The following is a 22454-nucleotide window of genomic DNA, read 5'->3' as shown; positions in this document are numbered from 1 at the left end:
CACAAGCTCCTTCAGATGCAGAGAACCCCTGTCTGCCTGGTGCTCCAAACTGGCTTACCTCTCCCAGCACAGGCAAGCGAGAAGCTAAAAACACCCAGAGGTCCACACCTGGATTGTCACTCCATAAACATCCCACTGCTGCCACCATCAGCATTCTCAGCATCTAAGCTGGAAAACTGCCCACTTCCCTCCAGCGGGCTTCCCGTCCATGTTGTTCATCCTCAGATCTGACCATAGGCTGGCAGAGTGAGGAAAAACCCCAGGAATAACGAATCCAGGTCACTCTCTGTATAGATGGCGAGACCTTCATTTTCACCCCCATTCACCTACGGGGAGACGTTGGAGGAGGAGGGAGCACATGTTTTGCCTTGCCCAGCATGGGCCTCCTGGACCGGGTTGACCAGCTGCTTGGCTGGATGCCTTTCTTCCCTTTGTCGCGGGTGAACAGGGCCCCTGGCTTGGCACTCTGTTTTTTTTTTGTCTTTTTTTTTTATGATTTTATTTATCTATTTGAAAGAGTGAGCAAGAGAGAGAGCATAAGCCGGTGGGGGGTGGGGGGGGTAGGCAGAGGGAGAAGCAGACTCCCTGCTGAGCAGGGAGCCCGATGCAGGGCTCCATCCCAGGACCCTAGGATCATGACCTGAGCTGAAGGCAGACACTTAACTGACTGAGCCACCCAGGCGCCCCTTGGCACTCAGATTTGACCCACATACTCTTCTTTAGGACCTCCCATAGGGTGAAACGGGATATTAACATTCTCATTACTAATTTCATTATCAACAAATCATAACAACCATCCCCACATGCACACCCTGTATTTAGTCCTTTCTGACCAGTAGCTGAAAAAGTAGAAATCACCCCTACTATTGAGAAGAACACACTAAAGCTCAGAGAGAGGTTGAGTAATTTGTCCAGGCTCATAGACCTAGCACGTGATGGGCTGTAGAGGTGAACTGTGCGGGGCAGTGGCCTCAGGCTGTGACAGGCAGCAGGGGAGGTGAGGATGCTTTGACTCCTTTTCTCTTTTCTCCTGGCACCACCTGCATTTTCCCCTCAATTTCTGACCATCCGCCACATCCAGTTTTCTTAATTAGAAAAAAAACTTTATTTTTTGTTTGTTCACGAGGATTTTTTTCTTTTCTAAATAATCCATTTTTATTTTGTCCTCCTTAACTTCTTCCTCTTGATTTCCTCAAGTTTATTTTTCAGAAGTCAGTGTTCTCAGTGTGATTTTCTAAATGATCTAGCATTTCAGTCTCGACTTTCTCTTTGACCCCAGAGTTAGAGGGTTCTAACCTTTGCAGGTAGTTAACCTTTTGTCATTAATTACAGGTGTTCTATCTCTCTCTTTTTTTTTTGCTGGTGGAGTGAGGTGTGGGTGGGCAGGCTATTTGTGTTTGGGAATGTTTAGGAAACACTTGTTTATTTGACCTGAAGTGACTGTCACCACCTGTGTGAGAGCATTATGTTGAACTCCATGGGAAACACAGAGGTAGGTCAGAAACAGTTGTAGAGAATTGAGTCCCAGTTACCTGCTTTACTGTCTAGTGCTTTTAGTTTTCTTTTCTTTGTTTTTTAATTGAGATATAATTGACATGGAACATTGCATTACTTTTAGATGTAAACAGGATGATTTGATTCATGTATATCTTGCAAAACGATCACCACGGTAAGTTTAGTTAACACTCATCACATAGTTACACATTTTTTTCCTTGTGATGAGAACTTTTAAGATCTACTCCTCGCAATGCTCAAATATATAATTACTAGAATATTAATTACTAGTAATAACTAGTTTTTACTGCACTGCAGCTAGATATTGTGGTCTGCACAATTTCTACTTTTGAACTGTATGGTGCTTTTAAAAATAATTTATCTTCGGGATGCCTGGGTGGCTCAGTCGGTTAAGTGTCTGCCTTCGGCTCGACCCGAGCCGAAGGCAGACGCTTAACCGACTGAGCCACCCAGGTGCGCCAATAAATAAAATCTTTTAAAAAAATAAATAAATAATTTATCTTCTCCATAAAAGTCAATCGAGAGTTCTTAAAACTATAAAACTCTAGAGAAAAAAATAGAGGAAAATCTTCCTGACGTGGGATTTGCCAATGATTTCTTGGACATGACACCAAAAACGTGGGCAACAAAAGAAAAAATAAATTGGGCTTTATCAAAATTAAAAACTTTTGGGGCACCTGGTGGTCCAGTCAGTTAAGTGTCCAATTCTTGGTTTCAGCTCAGGTCATGATCTCAGGGTCGGCGGGGAGTCTGCCTGTCTCCCTCTCTCTCTGCCCCTCTCCCCCTTCTCTCTCAAATAAATAATCTTTAAAAAAAACAAACACTTTTGTACTTCGAAAGTACAAAACCAACAGAATTACCACAGTAATACCAACAGAATGAAAAGGCAACCTATAAAATAGGAGAAAATATTTGTAAATCATATATCTGATAACTGATTCATATCTGGAATACATAATAAACTCTTACAACTCAACAACAAAAACCAAATGATCCAATTCAAAAATGGGCAAAGAACTTGAATAGATATTTCTCCACAGAAGATATCCAAATGGCCAATAAGCACATGAAAAGATGCTCAGCATCGCTAAGCACTAGCGAAATGCAAATCAAAACTCTAATAACACTTGGCACCCAATAGGACAGCTATTATAAAAAAAAAAGTAACAAGTGTAGATAAGGATGTACACAAATTGGAATCCTTGTGCTTTGCTGGTGGGGATATAAAAATGGTACAGCTGCTGTGGAAAATTCTCAAAAAATTAAACAAGGAATGGTCCAAATAATTCAGCCATCCTACCTCCGGGTGTATATTCAGAGGAACTGAAAGCAGGAACTTGAATATTTGTACACCCATGATCATAGCAGTGTTATTCACTATAGCCAAAAGGTAGAAACAACCCCAGGCCATCAACAGATGAACAGATAAATAAAATGTGGTATGTACATAAAATGGAATACTATTTAGCCTTAAAAAGGAAGGAGGTTTTGACACAGGCCACAGAATAGATGAGCCTTGGGAACATCGTGCCAGGTGAGATAGGCCAGTTACAAAAGGAAAAATACTGTATGAGGTACCCTGAGAGGTCAAATTCAGAGACAGAAATTAGGATGGGGGTTGCCTCGGGCTGGGGGGAGGGGGAATGGGGACAGAGTTTCAGTTTGGGAAGATGGAAAGTTCTGGAGATCGATGGTGCTGATGGTTACACAACAATGCAAACATACTTAATGTCTCTGAACCCTACATTTAAAAATGGCTAAAATGCTAAATTTTACGCTATGTATATTTTACCACAATAAAAAAGTAAATACAGAGCCCTAAAATTAAGTTAGTTTCTCTCTACAAGTCTTCCATGTCACCTTCTGCCTATGAGATGTGACCAAGAGAGAAGGAGTTAAAGTTTCTAAAATCAATGTGATATTTGCATTTTTCTTGTTCCTTGGACAGTTTTTACTTTAAATAAGTTGACATCATACTATTCAAGACCTAAGGGTTTGTGGCTGTTATTTCTTCCTTTTTTTTTTTTATAAATGCCAAATAAACCTTTGTTTCATTTACACTTTTCCCCTTGAATTCTACTTGGTATGACACATTTATCCCTCTGCTTTCTTTCTTGGCTTGTCTTTCATTTACTCCTTCACTGCCTCAACTGTGTGCCAGGAGCCCTTGTAGGTGTTGGGGACCTAGCAGGGAACAAAATAGACCAAATCTTTACCCTTCTGAACTTACCTTCTTGTGCAGGGAGGAAGGAAGTAAAAAAAGATCAGTATGAAAATATAGTACAGTGTTTTTGATCTTTTCTATTTAAAGTGTCCTCCACAGATTCCCGGGCAGAAGGGCAGCCGCACCACGATGTGGGAACCTGTTAGAAACGCGGGGACCCACCCTGAGCCAGCTGAGTGTACACCTGTGGTAGGATGCCCAGATGAGTCACAGGCGCCTTCAGGTTTGAGAAGCACTGCCTAGCCCCTGCTGCATGCTAGGGTTTTAGGAAAATTAGGCAGGGAAGGGGTTCATGTGGGAAACAGAGGGGCAAGAGAGAAATTAAATTTCCTTACCACCTACAGCCCATTGACAAGTCCTTGACACAAGCAGAGTGACATTTCTCTAGGGACTCAACTGCCTCGATGTTAATACTTTGCTAAGGGCAAAAGGCAATCTTAGCTTAACATTACCCCGACACCCCCAGGATCCTGTAAGTCTTCTTTAACATATAAAAGTTCCTTTGGAAACTTCCTTTATCTCTACCCTCCCCCCAAGATACGTGTTGGCAATCATCTTCCAAGCAAATGGCCCACTGATACACATATGAAGGGTCTCATGACTCAGGTTTTATTAGACAGCAATAAATGACCTTTTCCCAACACTAGCTAGCCCCCTCAAGGCCCTGGAAACCTTGCTTCCAAAAGTTCTTAGAGACTTACCCTATCCCTAACCCCCTCCCAACTTGAAAGTATTTAACAGGCTACTCTTCCTGACCCCAGTGCTTTCTGCCCACAGGTCCTGTCCCCGCTGCTTTAATTAAAGCACCTTTTTGCGCCAAAGATGTCTCAAGAATTCTTTCTTTGCCATTGGCTCCAAACTCCAACCTTTCCTACATCAGGGGTCAGGGAGGCCTCACTGGGAAGGAGTCCTTGGGGTACCAGCGGTGAGCTCCGCAGATACCTGGAGGAAGAAGCTGCAGCTAATGGTAAGGCCCCAGGCGAACTGGGAGCTGGCGAAGCAGCATCCGCTTGCACCGGACTCACCCTCAGTAAGTCTTTATTCCAGGCTCTCTGCTTTGGGTGTGTTGGGGCGCTTGTTCCAACGCTGTAATTTGAGCGGGCGCCAATTAGCCAGGCCCCTAGATGCGCCAGGCCCCCTGCCCGGTGCTTACTTGGGGGCACTCACAAATAAAGCGTTATTTGCCTAGAGTTTCTGCCATTCTGTCTAAAGCTTTTCTTTTTCTTTTTTTTCTTTGGCTTTCCTTTTCAGATGCAACTTCTCCCCTCACATTAGTCAGGCTTGTAGCAGAAGAAACCGCAAAGTAACCCTCTGAATTTACTCCTTTCTCTTGGCTTCCTCAATCTAAACGTCTTCCGTAAACTCCGCCCCTCTCCCCATCATCTTCCCGTTTTTCCAAGCCCCAACCGTCGACACTCTTAAAAGAGTAAACCACGCAAGTGGATCTCAGCCCGAGATCGGGGCTGACCGAGACAATCACCCGGGCTTCAACTTGTCCTCGGTTTCCGAGCAGAAGGGCGGTGGAGCGCGGCCTGGGCCGGCCTCTGACCCAAGCGAGCCCCGCCGCCCAGTCTGGGACCTGGGGCGAATTCCTCTACCTCTCCCAGTTTTCATCTCCTCCCCGCCAGCCTCCCTGGGTTGTTTTGAGGCCCAAGTGAGATCATTCATAGAAAAGCATTTTGTAAGTCATAAGGTGCTAAAGGTAACACACGCGACAGTGGCAGCGCCACGACTACAGCCAAATGATTGGCGGCGCGCCCCTCATGGCCCCCACCCTCCCATCGTCTGGTTTCTTCTGCACCGGAGCCGCACTCGTGCACGCTGACTGCACACGCTGTCCCGGATTCCGCGTCTGGGGCCACAGGTTTCCCCCGGGAGCACGGACCGGATGCGGAGGAGAGCACTGATTGGCTGCGGAGGAGGTGGGCCGAGCGGTGACGCGCGGCGCCGGGAGACTGCGCCGCGGGGTGCGCGGGGGGGGACGGGGAGGGACGGGAAGGGCGCGGAGGCGCAGAGGGGCGGGGTGGGACCAGGGGGGCAGGGAGGGAGGGAGAGGAGGGGGAGGGGCGGAGGGAGGCGGAGCCGGAGAGGAAAGGGGCGGGGGCGGGGAGGGGGACAGGCTAGGGTGGGACTGGGGGCTGGGACGGGGGGCTGGGTTGAGGAGGGAGGTGGGAGGGGACGAGGGCGAGAGCGGTTTTTGCGCCGCCGGGCGGAGGCCTGGTCTCAGGCCCCATGGCCGCGTCCCCCTTCCCGCGGAAGACAGTGGCCCTGGAGAATCATTGCTGGTCCATCAGGGGAAGGGGCGGGGCCGGCGGCGCGGGAGGGGTCGGTCCAGGGCCGCCTAGGGCCCGCGACGGGCGTACCCGCACCCGCTGAGCCTTGGCTCTCGCACTGTCGCCACGCCCAGGAGGTTTCCGGTCACAGCACGTTTCTGGGCATTTCAGTGCTTCCCAGGCTGTTCTCCAGCCGCCGCCCTTCCCTTCCTCGGCTGCTGGACCCCGCGCCCGAGGCGGGGGGGGGGACGTCGGGGTCGTGTCCCTTGGTGCTTGCTGGCCGGGCGGAGGGGTGGGGGGCACTCAGCGACCCCTAGCGGGATCTAGTGTGTGCCTGGTGCGGTGCGGGTGAGTGGGATGGGGACTGGCTTACAGGCAACCAGGAGGACCCCGAGAGAGGGGCAGCTATAAGGGGTCATTGAAGGGGGTCTGATCATGAGATGTGTAAGCTCCAGGGCGGAGGAGGCGTGGGCCTTGGGGGCGATCTGGCTGGTGGAGAGGTGGGTGCCCCAGGCCGAGGGAGAGATGTGATGGAGGCAGGAACATGGCTTGCTGGGGTCAAGGACTGGAGGAGTGGGAGGGGAGCCGGAGGTTCCAGGTCAGTCCAGTGCCCTGCAGAGCCTGCCTGGTGCAAGGTGACGCCCCCACACTCGGCAGTGTGACCTGGCAAAGGTAGCCTTTGTGAGCCATGGTGTCCTCGGTGTCCTTGTGAGTAGGTGGGACAATAGCTCGCTGTTGGGAGGATTTGTAAGACATGCACATGAAATTGTTGTGCCTTTCCCAGCATCGCATAGCTTAATAAACTTAGCCCTTTCCCTTCTGGAAGGAGAAGGAAGGCAGCTTGTGAAGCTTCTGTGGACCCTGGGAACACAGCTAAGAGCCAGAGTCCAACAGAATCGCTAAGAGTCCTCCAGAATAGGTGCCTGGCCTAGCTGGCCATCTGTTTCTGGAATGCACATCCCCTTAGAGACTGGGTCTGCATTAAGGCCAGGGTCTCAACTTGTTTATTCTTTTTAAGAATTCTTACACATCACAACAGGGGGAACTTACTGAACCCACCGCATCAGCATGGACACACACACAAAGACACACATTTGATGACATTCCCTCTCTCAAAGGTACACGCAACCACCCAGGTTATCGTCAGCCAGAATTCCTTGATTTGCAGCTCTGTGTTGGGTTTGGGGTTCTAGCTTTAATGGTAGAGCTCTAACAGGGTCTGAGAGGTGGGACCCTGGTACTGCGGCAGCAGAGCCCTGGGCAAAGCCTCAGGCACCAGCCAGGCCGCGCTGTTGGTGATAGAGCACAGAGCGGAGGAGATACGTGCCCGAAGTCACACAACTTGTGGGTTGGGCTATGTGGGATTTTGACCCTGATGAGTCACTGGAGTGTTGAGAATGCCCTGGTAAATCATTTCCATGACTCAGTATCACCACCTATAAATTAGGAGCAAGGATACTGGCCATATAGCTTCCCTTAGGGTAGGAACGGTCTTAAATGGCTCCTCTCACCTTAAGATGGTTGGTGGATGGGACTGTCATTTTTGAGGGATGGTGTGGGTGCAGCCTTCCAGTGAGTTCAGGGCCCTGGCGTGGCTGAGGCAACACGGAGGAGCCAGGAGAAGCCTGGTGGGGACGGTGGTACAACCCCCCCCCCCAAAGGGAGGGGAGGAGGAAGGCTAGAGGTGTAGCAGATTTGGTGGAGAGAGACATCATGACACTGGGGTTCCCAGTGTCCTCTTCCCAGGGGCAGAGCATGGCTGTGTGAATGCCTGGATGCTGGCCAGGACAGGGGAAGCTTCCCTTTGTAACAAATGTGGACTCTGATTTAGGAAGTAGTTTGATCGATGGCATAGTCAGGGCTGAGCCACATTAAATGCGAACAGGTGCACACCTTCTTCCTGCCTGAGGACAACAGTTCCCCGAACCCTCCGGAACCTGGCCCCTGCCTCGTTTCCTTCTCCAGGTGGGCCCTGCTCTGACAAAAGGCTCATTCTTGGAGCTCTTCCTTAGGGCTTTACAGAATGCCATGCCGAGCGGGCTTTGCTGATGTCAGCTTTTAAATGTCACTGAAACATCCCAGTGAGCCCTAGCGACAGCATTGGCTGGTGAGACCCCTCTTCATTCTGGCCTGGCTGTTGTCTTCCTGCCCCTTTGTCCTCTCAGCATTATGCTGCCCCTCTCCTCAGCAAGCTCATTTACATCTTTTTACCTATAATTAAATACCCTCACATACACACCCAGAATATTCTCTCCCATCTCGGTCAGTCCTTCCCATCCTCAAGGGCTAGGGCCAGCTCCACCATCTTCTGTCCTTCCCTGACAGCTCCAGCCTGGCTCTGGGAACTGATATTCAGAGGCCCTTCACACACTTATATGCGATCGTGAGGTGCCTGCCATTGTTTTGTGTTTATGAATTTTAATTTTTCATCTGGAGTGTAGGTTTCCCGGTGGCAGAGAGGCTCCCAGATATGTCTTCGTATTCCTGCGGCACCGAAAGTGATGCTGAATGTGTTTCAGGCTCTCACTAAATACTTCCTGGTATAACTGGTAGGTTGTATTCATTTCCTTCTCCCCGTCCTGGGGCTCTGAGCCATGCGCAGCTACGAAGATGAGGCAGGTTCTTGGTAAGATGGAGGAAAGGGGTACACGAACACGCCAGGGCCTTGCTAGGAAAAGCACTCAGCTTTGGCAGCGTTTTCATTATCTTTCCAGTGTAACAGCCTCCTACCCTCAAAACTTAGTGACTTAAAACCAACCGTTTGTTTGCTCATGAACCTGCCAGCCAGGCTGGGCTCAGGCAGGCGCTTTTGCTGCCCATTCTTGCCTGGGGTTGCTTGGCTGGCTGCAGTTGGAGGGGAGCCCATCGGCTTGGGACCAAGATGGCCTCCCTCACGAGGCTGCAGTCAGTGCTGGCCCTCAGCTGGCGCGCCTCAGTTCTCCATGGAGCCCCTCATCCTTTCCGTGGCCAGGCCAATTCTTAACAGCATGGCTGCTTGGTTCTGAGAGACCTTTCTTGCCAAGGCCTTGGAGTCACTCGGTGTCACTTCTGCATTCTATTGACTAAAAAAATCACAGGGCCAGCCAGGACTCTGGGAGGGACGTGGACCCCATCTCCTGATAGGAGGAGTGGCGAGAGTTACACTGCAAAAAGGCATGCGGGGTGGGAGGGATGGTTGTGGCTGTTTTTAAAACCATACTACCTCATCAAGAGAGGCAGGTCTTTTAGAAATGTCCTGTGCCACAGCCCGGGAGGGCCTATTTGCCTGGACATGACACCCCTCTGCACCCCCGCCCTCTTAGCTCACCAGACCCGCATCCCCTCCACTGCCGCCTGAGCCGGAGCCTCGTGATTCTGGCTGGATTGTGTGGGGAGAGGGAGGCTCCACAGGGGATGAGGAAAGGAAGAGAGCTGAGAGAGGGGCTGCCGATGCCCACCTGGAGCGGTCTGGTGCCCACGTGTTCCAGAGGAAAAGTGAGCAACTGGTGGGTGCCGTCCTGTGGTCTCTGTGTCAGACTAGGACCACTTTCGTTCAGACAGTCGAGTTTACCTTCCGGCTTTCCACCCACAAGGGGCACAGGTTCAACAAGTGTCTTTGTGGATGTTAAGAATTTCCCTCTAATAGAAAATCCTAATAGAAAATCCAGAAGAGCTATGTGTTTAAATGGTTGCTCGAGGCTTTTCAGGATGAAAAAAACCCATGGTCTCTCATCTCATCTGATGCTTACTGAGCATCAGAAAGTGAAGTTGTTAGGTGCAGCTGTGTGCTTCCAAGCCCCCTCGGTGGTGGAGAGGGCCCTTCTGAGCAGGCGCGACCCCTCGTTGTCACTGCAGGGCCCCCGCATCATTGGTCCTTCCCTGTGTCTGCAGCCTTCTGGGCCTGGGCCCGTCTGGCCTTAGCCCTCAGGTGGGAAGAGGCCAGATCCTTCTAGCGGCCCAGACGCAGCTCAGCTACCTCTGGAGTAAGATCTGGAGCAGCCCAGGAAGCTGTGATACCGCCAAGGGCCGGGGCGCCTGGGTGACTCAGTCGGTGAAGCGTCTGCCTTCAGCTCAGGTCATGATCCCGGGGTCCTGGGATGGAGCCCTGCGTCGGGCTCCCTGCTCAGCAGGGGTCTGCTTCTCCCTCTCCCTCTGCCCCAACCCCACTCATGCTCGATCTCTCTCGAATAAATACTGCCGAGTGCCAAGAAGTGTGCCCTCCCTGGCTCAAGAAGCAAAGGAAATAATGCCATCAGTCTCAGTGACTGAGTGGACCTTGAGAAGTTTAGAAGGTTCACCGGTTGGAAACACCTGTGCCGACGCTGACCGCCTGCAGCGCGCAGGGCCCTGGGCTGAGTGGCGCCTGGGGCAAGCCAACCAGGGGCGAAAGGGCCTGGCCGTGTTCCTGTTCCACGTACACGTGGCCCTTCCGCTCTTGCTTCTGCTATGTTGCATGCTCACACGGGCCACCACACGGAGAGTACTATGGGCTTTCACATTTAGTATCCAGCCCAGCGCTGGGCGCGTGGGGGCTGAAGGCGAACGAGAAAGCTGGGCCTAGAAACGAATACGCGGGGGGCACTGTTGAGTATGTGACATCCAGGGGTCGCTTCTGTTGTTGCTCTAGAGTTTGTGATGAGCGGCGCCTTCCCCCACCTCTGCCGAGAGGAGCCACTGCTCCTAGGGCAAGTGGCCGGAGCGAGAGAGGACAAAAGGGACCTATAATATTCTATTATTATTTTTTTTAGATTTTATTTGAGAGAGAGAGAGAGTGCGCACCAGCATGAGTGGTGGGGGAGGCAGAGAGAGAGGGACAAGCAGACTCCCCACTGAGCCTGATGCAGGGCTTGATCCCGGGACCCCGGGATCATGACCTGAGCTGAAGGCTTAACCGACTGAGCCACCCAGGCGCCCCAATATTCTGTTATTATAAGGAAGTGCTCAAAGATCGATGGGGACATTTCAAAAGACACAAGAGCCAGCTGAATGGGGCTTCCACCCCCAGGCCACCTCCCCACGCCAGAAGGAACTGTCTTACAGAGGAGTGAATGAACAATTTAGAGCTGGAGAACTTGGTTTCTATTTTTTTTTTTTTAAGATTATTTACTTATTTGACAAAGAGAGACAGTGAGAGGGAACACAAGCAGAGGGAGTGGGAGAGGGAGAAGCAGGCTTCCCACTGAGCAGGGAGCCCAATGCGGGACTCGATCCCAGGACCCTGGGATCATGACCTGAGCCGAAGGCAGACGCTTAACGACTGAGCCACCCAGGTGCCCCTGGAGAACTTGGTTTCTAGACCTGGATTTGAATCCTGCCTCTAACTAGTTAGGTGACCTTGGATATATTAATTCATCTTAAAAAGAAAAAAAAGATCCTACAGAAATGTTGCAAGTAAAACAAAAATTCATTTTTTTCTCCGCTGAGCCTTTGAGAATAAGTTGCTGTGCTGCATCATGCTCCATGCCTTGGCATGTCCTTCCCACAAATAAAAACCTTACACTTGTGTGGGACACAGCCATCAAAGTCAGGAAATTTATTACCGTCCAATCTTTAGGCTGGAGAGTTATCCTTTGTGCCAGTAATGTTGTTTACAGCAAAGGATCTAACCCGGGGTCACACGTTGCATTTGACTCTCCGTGGAACTGCTTTTCAGCCTGGACCTGCAGAAGCTTAAAACGTGTGTGGATTACACGTCAGTTGTCTTGTGGAATGTCCTCAGTTTGGGTTTGTCTAGTGTTTCCTCTTCATTGGATTCAGGCTGTGGATCCTTGGCAGAACATCGTACAAGTGACTGTGTTGTTTTCACTTTGACCTCTCAGGCTGCTCCTGATTTCAATTTTACCTGTTACTGGAATGATTGCTTTTGCCATTTGATTAAGATGGTTCCTGCCAACCTCTCTCCACTGTCAAGTTTCTTTTTCTATTGCAGTTATTACTTATTTTGTGGGGAGGTCCTTTGAAACCTGTTCTTCGTGAGACTTCAGTTCATTTATTTATTTACATGAGTATGGAATCATGGGTTCCTGTGTTGTTCAGTAGGCTGTAGTCCATTACTACAGTTTGGGTTTTTTTATTTTAATATTCAAATTGTCCTCTGCTGGGCCAGTGGAAGCCTCTCTGAGCTGGTTCCTATGTCCTTTTGAGATGTCCCTGTCCATCTTTGAGCACGTCCTTATACGAATAGCCAACGAATATTCTAGTCCTCTCTTGGCCATTTGTCCCAGTAGCACTGGTTCTTTATAGCAGAGAACGAACTCAGAAACCAAGGTTAGGGTGCGCTTGTTACAGTTGGGGTGCTGTGGCTTCCAGGCCCTCTCAGTGGACAGAGCTAGGGAGATCCGTGAAGATACATTCATATATTTATATCTATACGTATGTATTTATTTCTACGTCTGCTGGACTGTTGAACACAGTGACCTCACACCAAGAGCTCAATGCCCGTCTAGCACCACAGGATTCATTCCAGTTCCCTCCCTTTACTTAGTTGTGACTCTTCAACAGAGGCACATCTGGCTTACGTTCTGTGTCATATGACTACCTATTGATTGCTCCCCTTCCCATAATCAGTCTCCCATTGTCACTGTATCCCTCCCGCATGAGGATGCCGTCCTCCCCCAGCTTGGGCTCCGCACCCCACTCCCACTCGCAGTCCCCTCCCTCACCCTGCTCAGGATCTCATACCCCATGCTGCCCATGAGGACTCCATCTTCCATCTGCTCAGGTTCTGCCACACCCGCCCCCCCCCCCACAGGGGCACCCTCCCACACCACCGTTGGCTCTCTTCACCCTGTTCAGGGCCTCATACCCCACACTGAGTCCCCCCCTATACCAAGAAGCCCTTTTACCTTCATGCAGACATGCAGACATGTTCTTCAACCGCTTGGGGTAAGGTGGGGGCTCTGACACCCCAGTCTCGACCCCTTACCACCCCGTGTGTGGACACAGTGGTGTTAGGACTGAGTTCTTCAGGAAAGGAAGGAAAGAGGAAGAGCCACATGTTAAATGTTAAGTCTCGGATTCCTCATCAGTAAAATGAGAAGAATAATGGCTCCCACCGAGATGAACCATGAGAGACGATGGACTCTGAAAAACAAACTGAGGGTTCTAGAGGGGAGGGGGGTGGGGGGATGGGTTAGCCTGGTGATGGGTATTAAAGAGGGCACGTTCTGCATGGAGCACTGGGTGTTATACGCAAACAGTGAATCATGGAACGCTACATCAAAAACTAATGATGGAATGTATGATGATTAACATAACAATAAAAAATAATGGCTCCCACCTAATATGGTTGCCGCAAGAACCACAGGAGATAACGTATGTGAGGTGCCTCCTCAGCACAGGGCCTGGCTCTTGGTGGCCACTCACTGTCAACTGCCATCATTGTTACTATACATTAACATTTTCATTTTGTACTGCGTCATTTGGCAGGGACACATTAGAGACGCACAGAGAGAAGGCGGGGGAGCGGGTACGAATGGCAGATGCATCAAGAGACGACTAATGCCTCTTTCTCAAGAGAATGGAGACACTCATTAATGTCATCTGAATTAAAATACGTAAGTAAGGAGAAAACACTGGGAGGAAACATGTTAATGTGTTGAGAGTGATGATCTTTTTTTGGTGGGCTTATGTGACTTAAAGTTTTTTAATGTGTTTTCCAAAATATAGTCAATAAATATTATTCAAACTTAGAAAAAAATTATTTTAGGATGACTCTGGTTAATTTCAACATAACTAATTGAAAACTGCTTTCAGCCTGAGTGGTTGGTTGTGTTTTTTTTCCTTCTGCCTGGTAGGTTCTGGGGAAGAGCACCTGGATTCGGATCCTGGCTCTTCCATTTCGCAGCTACATGACCATGGGCAAGTTCATTAAACTTCTCTGTGCCTTTTTGTTTGTTTTATAAAGTGAGGAATCTTACAGTGCCTAATTCGGGGTTATTAATCCTTTAAATGAGACGCTGCTTCTGGGGCACCTGACACAGAGTAAGCACACAAATATGTGAGCTGTTGATATTGTTGTGATCTCACGGGAAGGAATGCGGTGAGTGGTTCCCGAGATGTCGCAGAGGAGAGGGCTCGTCTCGGAGTAGCCACAGCTAGGCCTCCCCCTGAGTTAGTAGCCTGGGACCAACGCAGAGACTTCAGGCAGCTGGGCCTCCCTTGGGGCAACAGTGGTGGTGAGGGTGACAAACCAAATCAGGCAAAGTGTTTTCTTCACCTCTTGGAAGGGATTCAGAGATCAGTTTCTTCACAGACGCAGCAGCCTGACGTTAGGACGCCGTGACTGACACCTACAGGACGAATGTTGTAGCTGTGCGTGAGCTGGCGTCCAGCGTGGGAATCACTCATCTATTCACTCACTCACTCACTCACTCACTCACTCACTCATTCAGCTATTAATTTCACATATACTTATTAAATGCTCGCTATTTGTCAGGCCCTGTGGTAGGCAATGGGATGCAACCATTAAAATGCAAGTGATTAGGGGCACCAGAGTGGCTCAGTTGGTTAAGCGTCCGACTCTTGGTTTTGGCTCAGGTCATGACCTTATGGGTCATGAAATTGAGCTCTGCGCTGGGCTCCCTGTTCCACTGGGGAGTCTGCTGGAAGATTCTTTCCCTCTGCCCCTCCTCCCCCTCATGCTCACTCGCTCGCTCCCTCTCTCTCTCAAATAAATAAATAAATCTTTAAAAAAATGCACTTGGTTAAAAAAATATACTGTAAAATAAAAAATGCAATTAATAGCGGATTCAGATATCTGTACACCCATGTTTGTAACAGTATTATTGACAATAGCCACCCAAGTGTCCACTGATGGATAGTGGGTAAACAAAATGTATATACATACAAAAGAATATTATTCAGCTGTAAAGAAGGAAGAAAATTCTGACACAGCCTGCAACATGGACAAACCTTGAGGACATTGTACTGAGTGAAATAAGCCAGTCACCAAAGAACAGATACTGTACCTAGAGTGGCCAAATTCAGAGAGACACAAAGTAGAATGGTGGTTGCCAGGGGCTGGGGTGGGGGGAGGAGTGGGGAGTTAGTGCTTACTGGATCCAGAGTTTCAATTTGGAATGATGACAAAATTTCTGAAGATGGGTGGTGGTGACCATTGCATGATAATGACTGTGTACTTAGTACCACTGAACCGTACAGTTAAAAACAGTGAAAATGTCAGTTTTATGTTGTGTATGTTTTACCACAATTTTTTCCAGTGTGAAAAAATGATAACTTTAGATAGTGGAATAAAACATAGAAATTAAATTCATGGAAAAAAATTTACCTAACAGGCTTAGCTTTTACAGTTTGTTTTCTTTTAAAAACTTTTTGAACAGACACATCAGTAACCAAGATGTATGGGTAACAGATAAGCGTGTGAAAAGAGGCTCAACATCATTAGTCATTAGGAAAATATAACTTAAAACCAGAATAATACAACATGACACACCAAAGTGGTTAAAATTGAAGAGATTGACCATACCCAGTGTTGACGTGGATGGAGAGCAAATGGAACTCTCATACACTCGTGGTGAGAATGTGAAATGGTGCAACCACTTTGGAAAACGGTTTGGCAGTTTGTTTTAAAAAGTTAGAAGTAAAAAAAATAAAAATAAATAAAAATAAATTTTAAAAAATTAAAAATAAAAAGACGTAGGGGCGCCTGGGTGGCTCAGTCAGTTGAGCGTCTGCCTTCAACTCAGGTCATGATCCCAGGGTCTGGGATTGAGTCCTGTGTCAGGCTCCCTGCTCAGCAGGCAGCCTGCTTCTCCCTCGCCCTCTGCCTGCCACTCTGCCTACTTCTGCTCTCTCTCTATCTCTCTGTCAAATAAATAAATGAAATCTTTTTTTTTAAGATTTTATTTATTTATTTGACAGAGAGAGACACAGTGAGAGAGGGAACACAAGCAGGGGGAGTGGGAGAAGGAGAAGCAGGCTTCCCGAGGAGCAGGGAGCCTGATATGGGGCTTGACCCCAGGACCCCAGGATCATGACCTGAGCCAAAGGCAGACATCTAAAGACTGAGCCACCCAGGCGCCCCAATAAATGAAATCTTTAAAAAAGAAGTTAGACATATATCCTGTTACATGATCCAGCCATTGCACTCCTACAGATTTACCTAGGAGAAATGAAAGCATACGTTCATACAAACAGGAAACAATACAAATGCCCATCAACAGATACATGGATAAACAAACTGTGTTATGTGCATACAATAGAATACTACTCGACAATAAAAGAAAAAGAATGAACCATTGGTACTACATGGATGAATCTCAAAATAATTGTGCTGGGCAAAACCAGGCAAAAAAGAGTATATACTGTATGATTACATTCATATAAAGTTCTAGAAAATGTTAACTAATATATGGTGATAGTTAATCAGTGGTTGCCTGCAAATGAGAGAGAGGTCAGGGAGGGCAGGAAGAAGAGATTATCAGGGGGGACCAGGAAATTTGGGGGGAACATAGATAAATCCTTTATCTTGATTGTGGTCATTCTTTCATGGGTGTTTACACAGGTCAAAACTTACCAGGTTATACACTTGTGTATGTACAGCTTATTACATGTCAATTGCACATTAGTAAAGTTGTTAAAGCCAAAATTAAAACAAAATTAATGCACAGAAAAAATGCAATAAGTAAGGGGCAGGAAAATTGTAGGGTTCCCCAGGGGCGCAAGATGGGGCTGCGCATGCAAGTAGTGGTGGTCAGGTGAGGCTTCACTGCAGAAGCTACCTGGGGACGAAGGGAAGCTACCTGGTCAGGCAGAATGCGGGATAGGAGAGGGTCTTTCCTAAGAAGGAGGAAATGTGTGGGAAGACTCACGGGCCTCAAAAGAGCCTGAGGCTGGAACTCGGTGTGGCTGGAACTCAGGGCATGGGGGCAGTAGTGAGACAGGAGGACCAGAGAGAGAAACCAGGGACCAACTATGAATGTGGATTTTCTCTTGAAGTCAATGGAGAAGAACTACAGGCAAGCAGAGGGTTGTCACATGTGCAGTTTATTTTTTTAAAAGATTTATTTATTTATTTATTTATTTAGAGTGAGCAGGAGGAGGGGCAGAGGGAGAGAGAGAGAGAGAATCCCAAGCAGACTCTGTGCTGAGCACAGAGCCCGATGTGGGGCTCGATCCCATGACCCTGAGATCATGACCTGAGCCTACATCAAGAGTCGGAAGCTTAACCAATTGCACCACCCAGGCACCCACATGTGCAGTTTAGAAAGATGTTCCAACCGCAACCTGAGAAGTGGGCTGGAGGGGGAGTAGAGTCTGGGCAGGTGGGAATCTGGGAGTTGGCGAGGACATTTAACCAGTGAGGAGTGACCCAAGACAAGAACAGTTGGGATATGCCACTCTCCGCCCCCCTCACCTTTTCGGCACCCTGGAAAGTTAGGACATTTGATCCCAGCTTTACATAAGAGGAAAGGGACTTGGAGTAGTTTAAGTAGCTTGCTTATGGTACCACAGCTCGTGAGCAGAACATCTGGGGTTTCCAGTCCGATGGCTTCTGAATCCAAAGTCCATTATGTTCACAGGTTTTTGTCTAAATAAAAGGCATCTGGGGTGACTCCCCTCTCCCACTGCCTAATTTTTCTCACTCTCACTGTGGCTTTTTTTTTTTTTTTTTCCACAGGAGCACGAAACAGAAGATATAACATCATCTGGGCATTCAGGACAAGAAGGCTTCCTGGAGGAAGAGGCATCTCATCGGAGCCCTGAAGAATTCTGAGGAGGAGGAAGAGCTAGTAAAGGAACAAGGTGGGGGAGTGAGGAAGGAGCAGAAGGAGAAGATGTTCTGCAGTGGGAAGAAGAGCATGTGTGGCTGGCTGGGAGCAAATTATCGACTGGAATGCTCAAAGAACCGAGCCCCAGAGTGGCTGAAGATGGTGTGAGATGCAGAGAGACACACGATGTGACACCGATTTTTCGCTCTCCGTGGAGCAGCTTACAGAGTGGAGCGCAGGGGAGAGAGGCCAGTCGGGTGAACCCTGTTGATCTGCTGGTGAGATCGTGCCCACCAGGCATCTATCTGCCTTACAGTGGTTACCATGGAAACATTAGATCGTACACCGAGAAGCGTCTAGTCAGCCCCTCTGATTAAAGATGATGACAAGGACGAGATGGGGAAGATGGACTGACTATTCTACTGGCAGCAGGGTAAAACGGATTCTAACCATTTTAAGGGTATGGTTCTGTGGCAGTGAGTACATTCATAATATTGTGCAGCGAACACCACCACCCATCTCCAGGAATCTCTCGTCATTCTCTTAAAGCTGAAACTCTGTACCCATTACAACAACTCCCGTTTCCCCTTTCCCTCCCCAGACCCTGGGGAGTATTGTTCTACTTTCTGTCTCTATGACTTTGACGACTCTGGGTACACGGAATCCTCCATACGTACATAGTGGAATCATACAATATGTGTCGTTTTGTGCCTGGCTTATTTCACTTAGCACGATGTCTTCAAGGTTCATCTGTGTTGTGGCATGTGACAGCATTTCCTTCCTTTCTTTTTAAAGTTGAATAATATTCCATTGTACTTATAGACCACATTTTGTTTATCCATTAAGTGTTGATGGAAACTTGGGTTCTTTCCACCTTTTGGCTATTATAAATAATGCTGCTATAAACATGGGTATACTGGAAACCTCCTTTGTAGACATGGATTATTGGTATTTAGTGAGGAAGACAGACTTCTGGCTGATGGGTTTCAAGTAAAAGGGAAAGACAATAGGGAGAAAGAAATGTTTTCCCTAAAAGTCAACTCTAAGTACTCTTTGTGTCTGACTACTTTATGAGCTTATTCTAGGTAGTGCTCTCCTTTGCTGTTGTCCTGAGTATGGTCCGTCAAGACTGCAAGTGGGTCCAACTTGAGTTAACGTGACAGACGGAGCAGACCACCTTTCTCTTCAAGACACAGATTTGCCTTGGGACACTTCTCCTGGGGAATTCTTTGGGCTTCTCAGAAAACTGCCGAAAGGCCAGCTGGATTGTTCCACCATCTACAAGAATATAGGCTCCATGATGGCAGGATCATGTCTATTCTGTCTGTTTTATTAACTAGTGAATCTCCAGCACCTGGCACTCAAAATTTGTCAAATGAGCGAACGTGTCTTCCGCTGATCGGGCCTAGGCAAGTCTTAGCTCAGGAAAAGAAGAGGCCACTTGACCAGAAGCAGACTCAGAGCTTGTCTGATTGTTGTCTGACATGCGAGTGTCCTTGGCTTGTCCCTTGTACTTCCTGGTTTTTTATCGCTCAGCTGATGGAAATGACACCTGCTTGGACTGACCTTACCAGGTGTCATGAGCATCGAGGGGCTCATGTAAATAAAAGTGCTGTACGAATGAATGCCATTATTGGGTCTAGCCCTGGACTCTCTTTGGGACACCAGTCTTGCATCGGCAACTAACCTGTCAGCTGCAGGCACCTCTCACGTCTTGGCACCTCCCCAAAAGCAGCACCCTCTCCCAACTTCCCACTTTTCCTCACTGTATTGCTATTTTCTCAGTCTTTTTGCTTGCAACTCGAGTCCCATTTAGCTCCTCCCTCTCTCTGGCATCCCCTCTCCTGCCCTTTGTCTGGCTACTTCTTTTCTTTGGTAGCCCTGGTTTCTTCTGCCGCCACACCTCGACAGGAGTCCCTCCCTTTAGTCTGACCACTGCCAAAGCCTTGGCCATCTTCTGCCTCTTGACTTTTTTCCTGCCGACGGGCAGCTCTGGTTCATCATGCCTCTACTCAGAAATGACTAACGATGCTCAGACACACAAGGATGTCTACTATCAAAAACAGAAAGTAACAAAGCTGGCGAGGATGTGGAGAAATCGGAAGCCTCGTGCACTGTGGGTGGGAAAGCACAATGGCACAGCCACTATGGAAAACACTGTGGTGATTCCTCAAAAACTTAAAGCTAGAACTACTGTATGATGCAGCAATCCTGCTTCTGGGTATATACGCCAAAGTATTAAAAGCAGGGACTCAAAGAGATATTTGCACGCCCATGTTCATGGCAGCATTATTCATGATAGCCAAAAGGCGGAAATAACACAAGTGTTTATCAACAGACAAATAGGTAAACAAAATGTGGTCTATACCTATAATGAAATATTTTTCAGCCTTAAAAAAGAAGGAAATCCTGTCACATGTTACAATGTGGATGAATCTTAAAGATAGTATGTTAAGTGAAGTTAAGCCAGTCACAAAAAAAGCAAACTCTATGTGATTCCACTTAAATGAGGTACCTAGAACAGTCACATTTATAGAGGCAGAAGGTAGAATGCAAGTGACCTAGGGTTGGGGAGGGGGTAGGGAGGAAAGAAGATTTCTTGTTTACTAGGTACAGAGTTTCAAATTTTCAAGAGGAAAAATTTCTGGAGCTGTGTTTCACAACAACATGAATATACTTAGCACTACTGAGCTGTACACTTAAATATGGTTACGATGATGGGGCGCCTGGGTGGCTCAGTCGGTGAAGCATCTGCCTTGGGCTCAGGTCATGATCCCAGGGTCCGGGGATTGAGCCCCACATCGGGCTCCCTGCTCCGCGGGGAGCCTGCTTCTCCCTCTGCCTGCCGCTCCCCCTGCATGTCTGCGCTCTCTCTCTGAGAAATAAATAAAATCTTTAGGGGCGCCTGGGTGGCTCAGTCGTTGGTCATCTGCCTTCAGCTCAGGTCATGATCCCAGGGTCCTGGGATCGAGCCCCGCATCGGCCTCCCTGCTCCACGGGAAACCTGCTTCTCCCTCTCCCCCACCCCCCTGCTTGTGTTCCCTCTCTCGCTGTGTCTCTGTCAAATAAATAAATAAATAAATCTTAAAAAAAAAAAATCTTTAAAAAAAATGGTTAGGATGGTAAATTTTATATTACGTGCTTTTCTTTTTTTAAATTTTTATTTATTTATTTATATATTTTTAAAAGATTTTATTTATTTACTTGGCAGAGAGAGAGAGCACAAGTAGGCAGAGCGGCAGGCAGAGGGAGAGGGAGAAGCAGGCTCCCCGCAGAGCAGGGAGCCCGATGCCAAGACTCCATCCCAGGACTCTGGGATCATGACCTGAGCCGAAGGCAAACGCTTTACCGACTGAGCCACGCAGGTGCCCCCGTTACGTGCTTTTCACCACAATGTTTAAAAATGACTGATGGATTAAGGGCCTAAGTTGATCCTCTGCACTGAGGCCTTTCAAGCCCCTCCCACGTCTGGTCTCTGGCTTACCTAACCTGGACTTGCCCTGAACGTCCTGGCCGCTCCCTCTGGCTGGAGCATTGATTTTTCACTCCTCCCCGCTCTGTTGAAATCCTATGATTTAAAAACCCAGCTCAAGGGGTGCCTGGGTGGCTCAGTCGTTAAGCATCTGCCTTCGGCTCGGGTCATGGTCCCAGGGTCCTGGGATTGAGCCCCTCATTGGGCTCCCTGCTCGGCGGGAAGCCTGCTTCTCCCTCTCCCACTCCCCCTGCTTGTGTTCCCTCTCTTGCTGTGTCTCTCTGTCAAATAAATAAATAAAATCTTTAAAATAAATAAATAAAAACCCAGCTCAAACGCTCCACTGTGCTATTTCTGTGACTCATCCCCACTGCGGTCCCTGCACATACAGCACTGGCTGGGGGGTGTTTGTTTGCATGCCTTCCTTTACTCCCGAGGCTAGAGAGGATGTACTTGCCCCAGCTCCCAGCACAGTCTGGTCCAACCAGCTCTAGGGCGCTGCTGGTTTGAGGGGAGATTCCTTGCCTCCCCATGAGACCGTTTCTGACTCCCTTTCCCTGTCTGCCGGGGTCTTGTGTGCTGACTTCATCCCCTTTCTGGTCCGTGAGCTTGCAAAGGGCAGAGCCTGGATTGTATGCTTTGCACCGTGCCCAGTGCCCGGCCTGGAGGGGCGGCATAAATGTTTGATGGTTATGAAAATGGGTGAGGATGCATCGCCACCGGCTTTGTTGCCTCGCTCCCTGATGGGAGGCTGGGAAGGAACTGACAGAGCTCTGCTTTCTCCAGCGCTCTCTCAATTGTAAACTCAGGGTCAGAGCTGTCCTGCTGCTTCAGCATTTCTTCGTGCTGGACCAAGCGCAGTTGCCAAGACCGCAGAGGAAGGGGATGGAGGAGGCACCTCAGACATCCCAGAGGCTTGTACTTGTCGCCTCTGGTGCTACCAGCCAAAGGCCTTTTCATTAGACCAGCCGTGTTGGCTCTGGGCTGGCCAGGCTTCCTGTCACTGATGGGCTCTGTTTAACAGCTCAGCTGGACTTGGCTGAGTCGGAGAGCCCAGGGAAGCGGGCTGGTCCTCCGTGGTGCATTTGCACATTAGCATCTTGTGTGTGTGCCCGGCTTCTGGCCTGGCAGCTTCCCTCTGTGGCTGCCTTCTCCTCCGAAGCTCATCGGCAGGGGGCGCCGGGTCTGTCCATCAACTAATAGAAACCAGACCTCCATGTAGCCAGAGGAACAGGCCGAGTTAGGTCTGGGCTTTCTCC

At 48.7% G+C, this 22454-nt stretch overlaps 1 long non-coding RNA gene across 4 annotated transcripts; it reads left to right on the top strand.

Moving 5' to 3' along the window:
• The first annotated feature begins 3171 nt into the window (after positions 1-3171).
• On the top strand, positions 3172-19353 carry LOC118544402 (uncharacterized). Of its 4 annotated transcripts, XR_013446593.1 has the most exons (5): positions 3172-4769; positions 4991-5661; positions 8454-8561; positions 13420-13547; positions 17633-19353. It is a non-coding gene; the product is annotated as an uncharacterized LOC118544402 (long non-coding RNA). The 4 variants fall into 4 exon arrangements; XR_013446594.1 differs by lacking the exons at positions 3172-4769; positions 4991-5661 and adding an exon at positions 6309-7977; XR_013446591.1 differs by lacking the exons at positions 3172-4769; positions 4991-5661 and adding an exon at positions 6309-8119.
• The last annotated feature ends 3101 nt before the right edge of the window (positions 19354-22454 follow it).

Source organism: Halichoerus grypus, chromosome 3 (genome assembly GCF_964656455.1).
Source record: "Halichoerus grypus chromosome 3, mHalGry1.hap1.1, whole genome shotgun sequence".
NCBI lineage: Eukaryota > Metazoa > Chordata > Mammalia > Carnivora > Phocidae > Halichoerus > Halichoerus grypus.
This window is presented reverse-complemented; position numbering and strand designations above follow the sequence as displayed.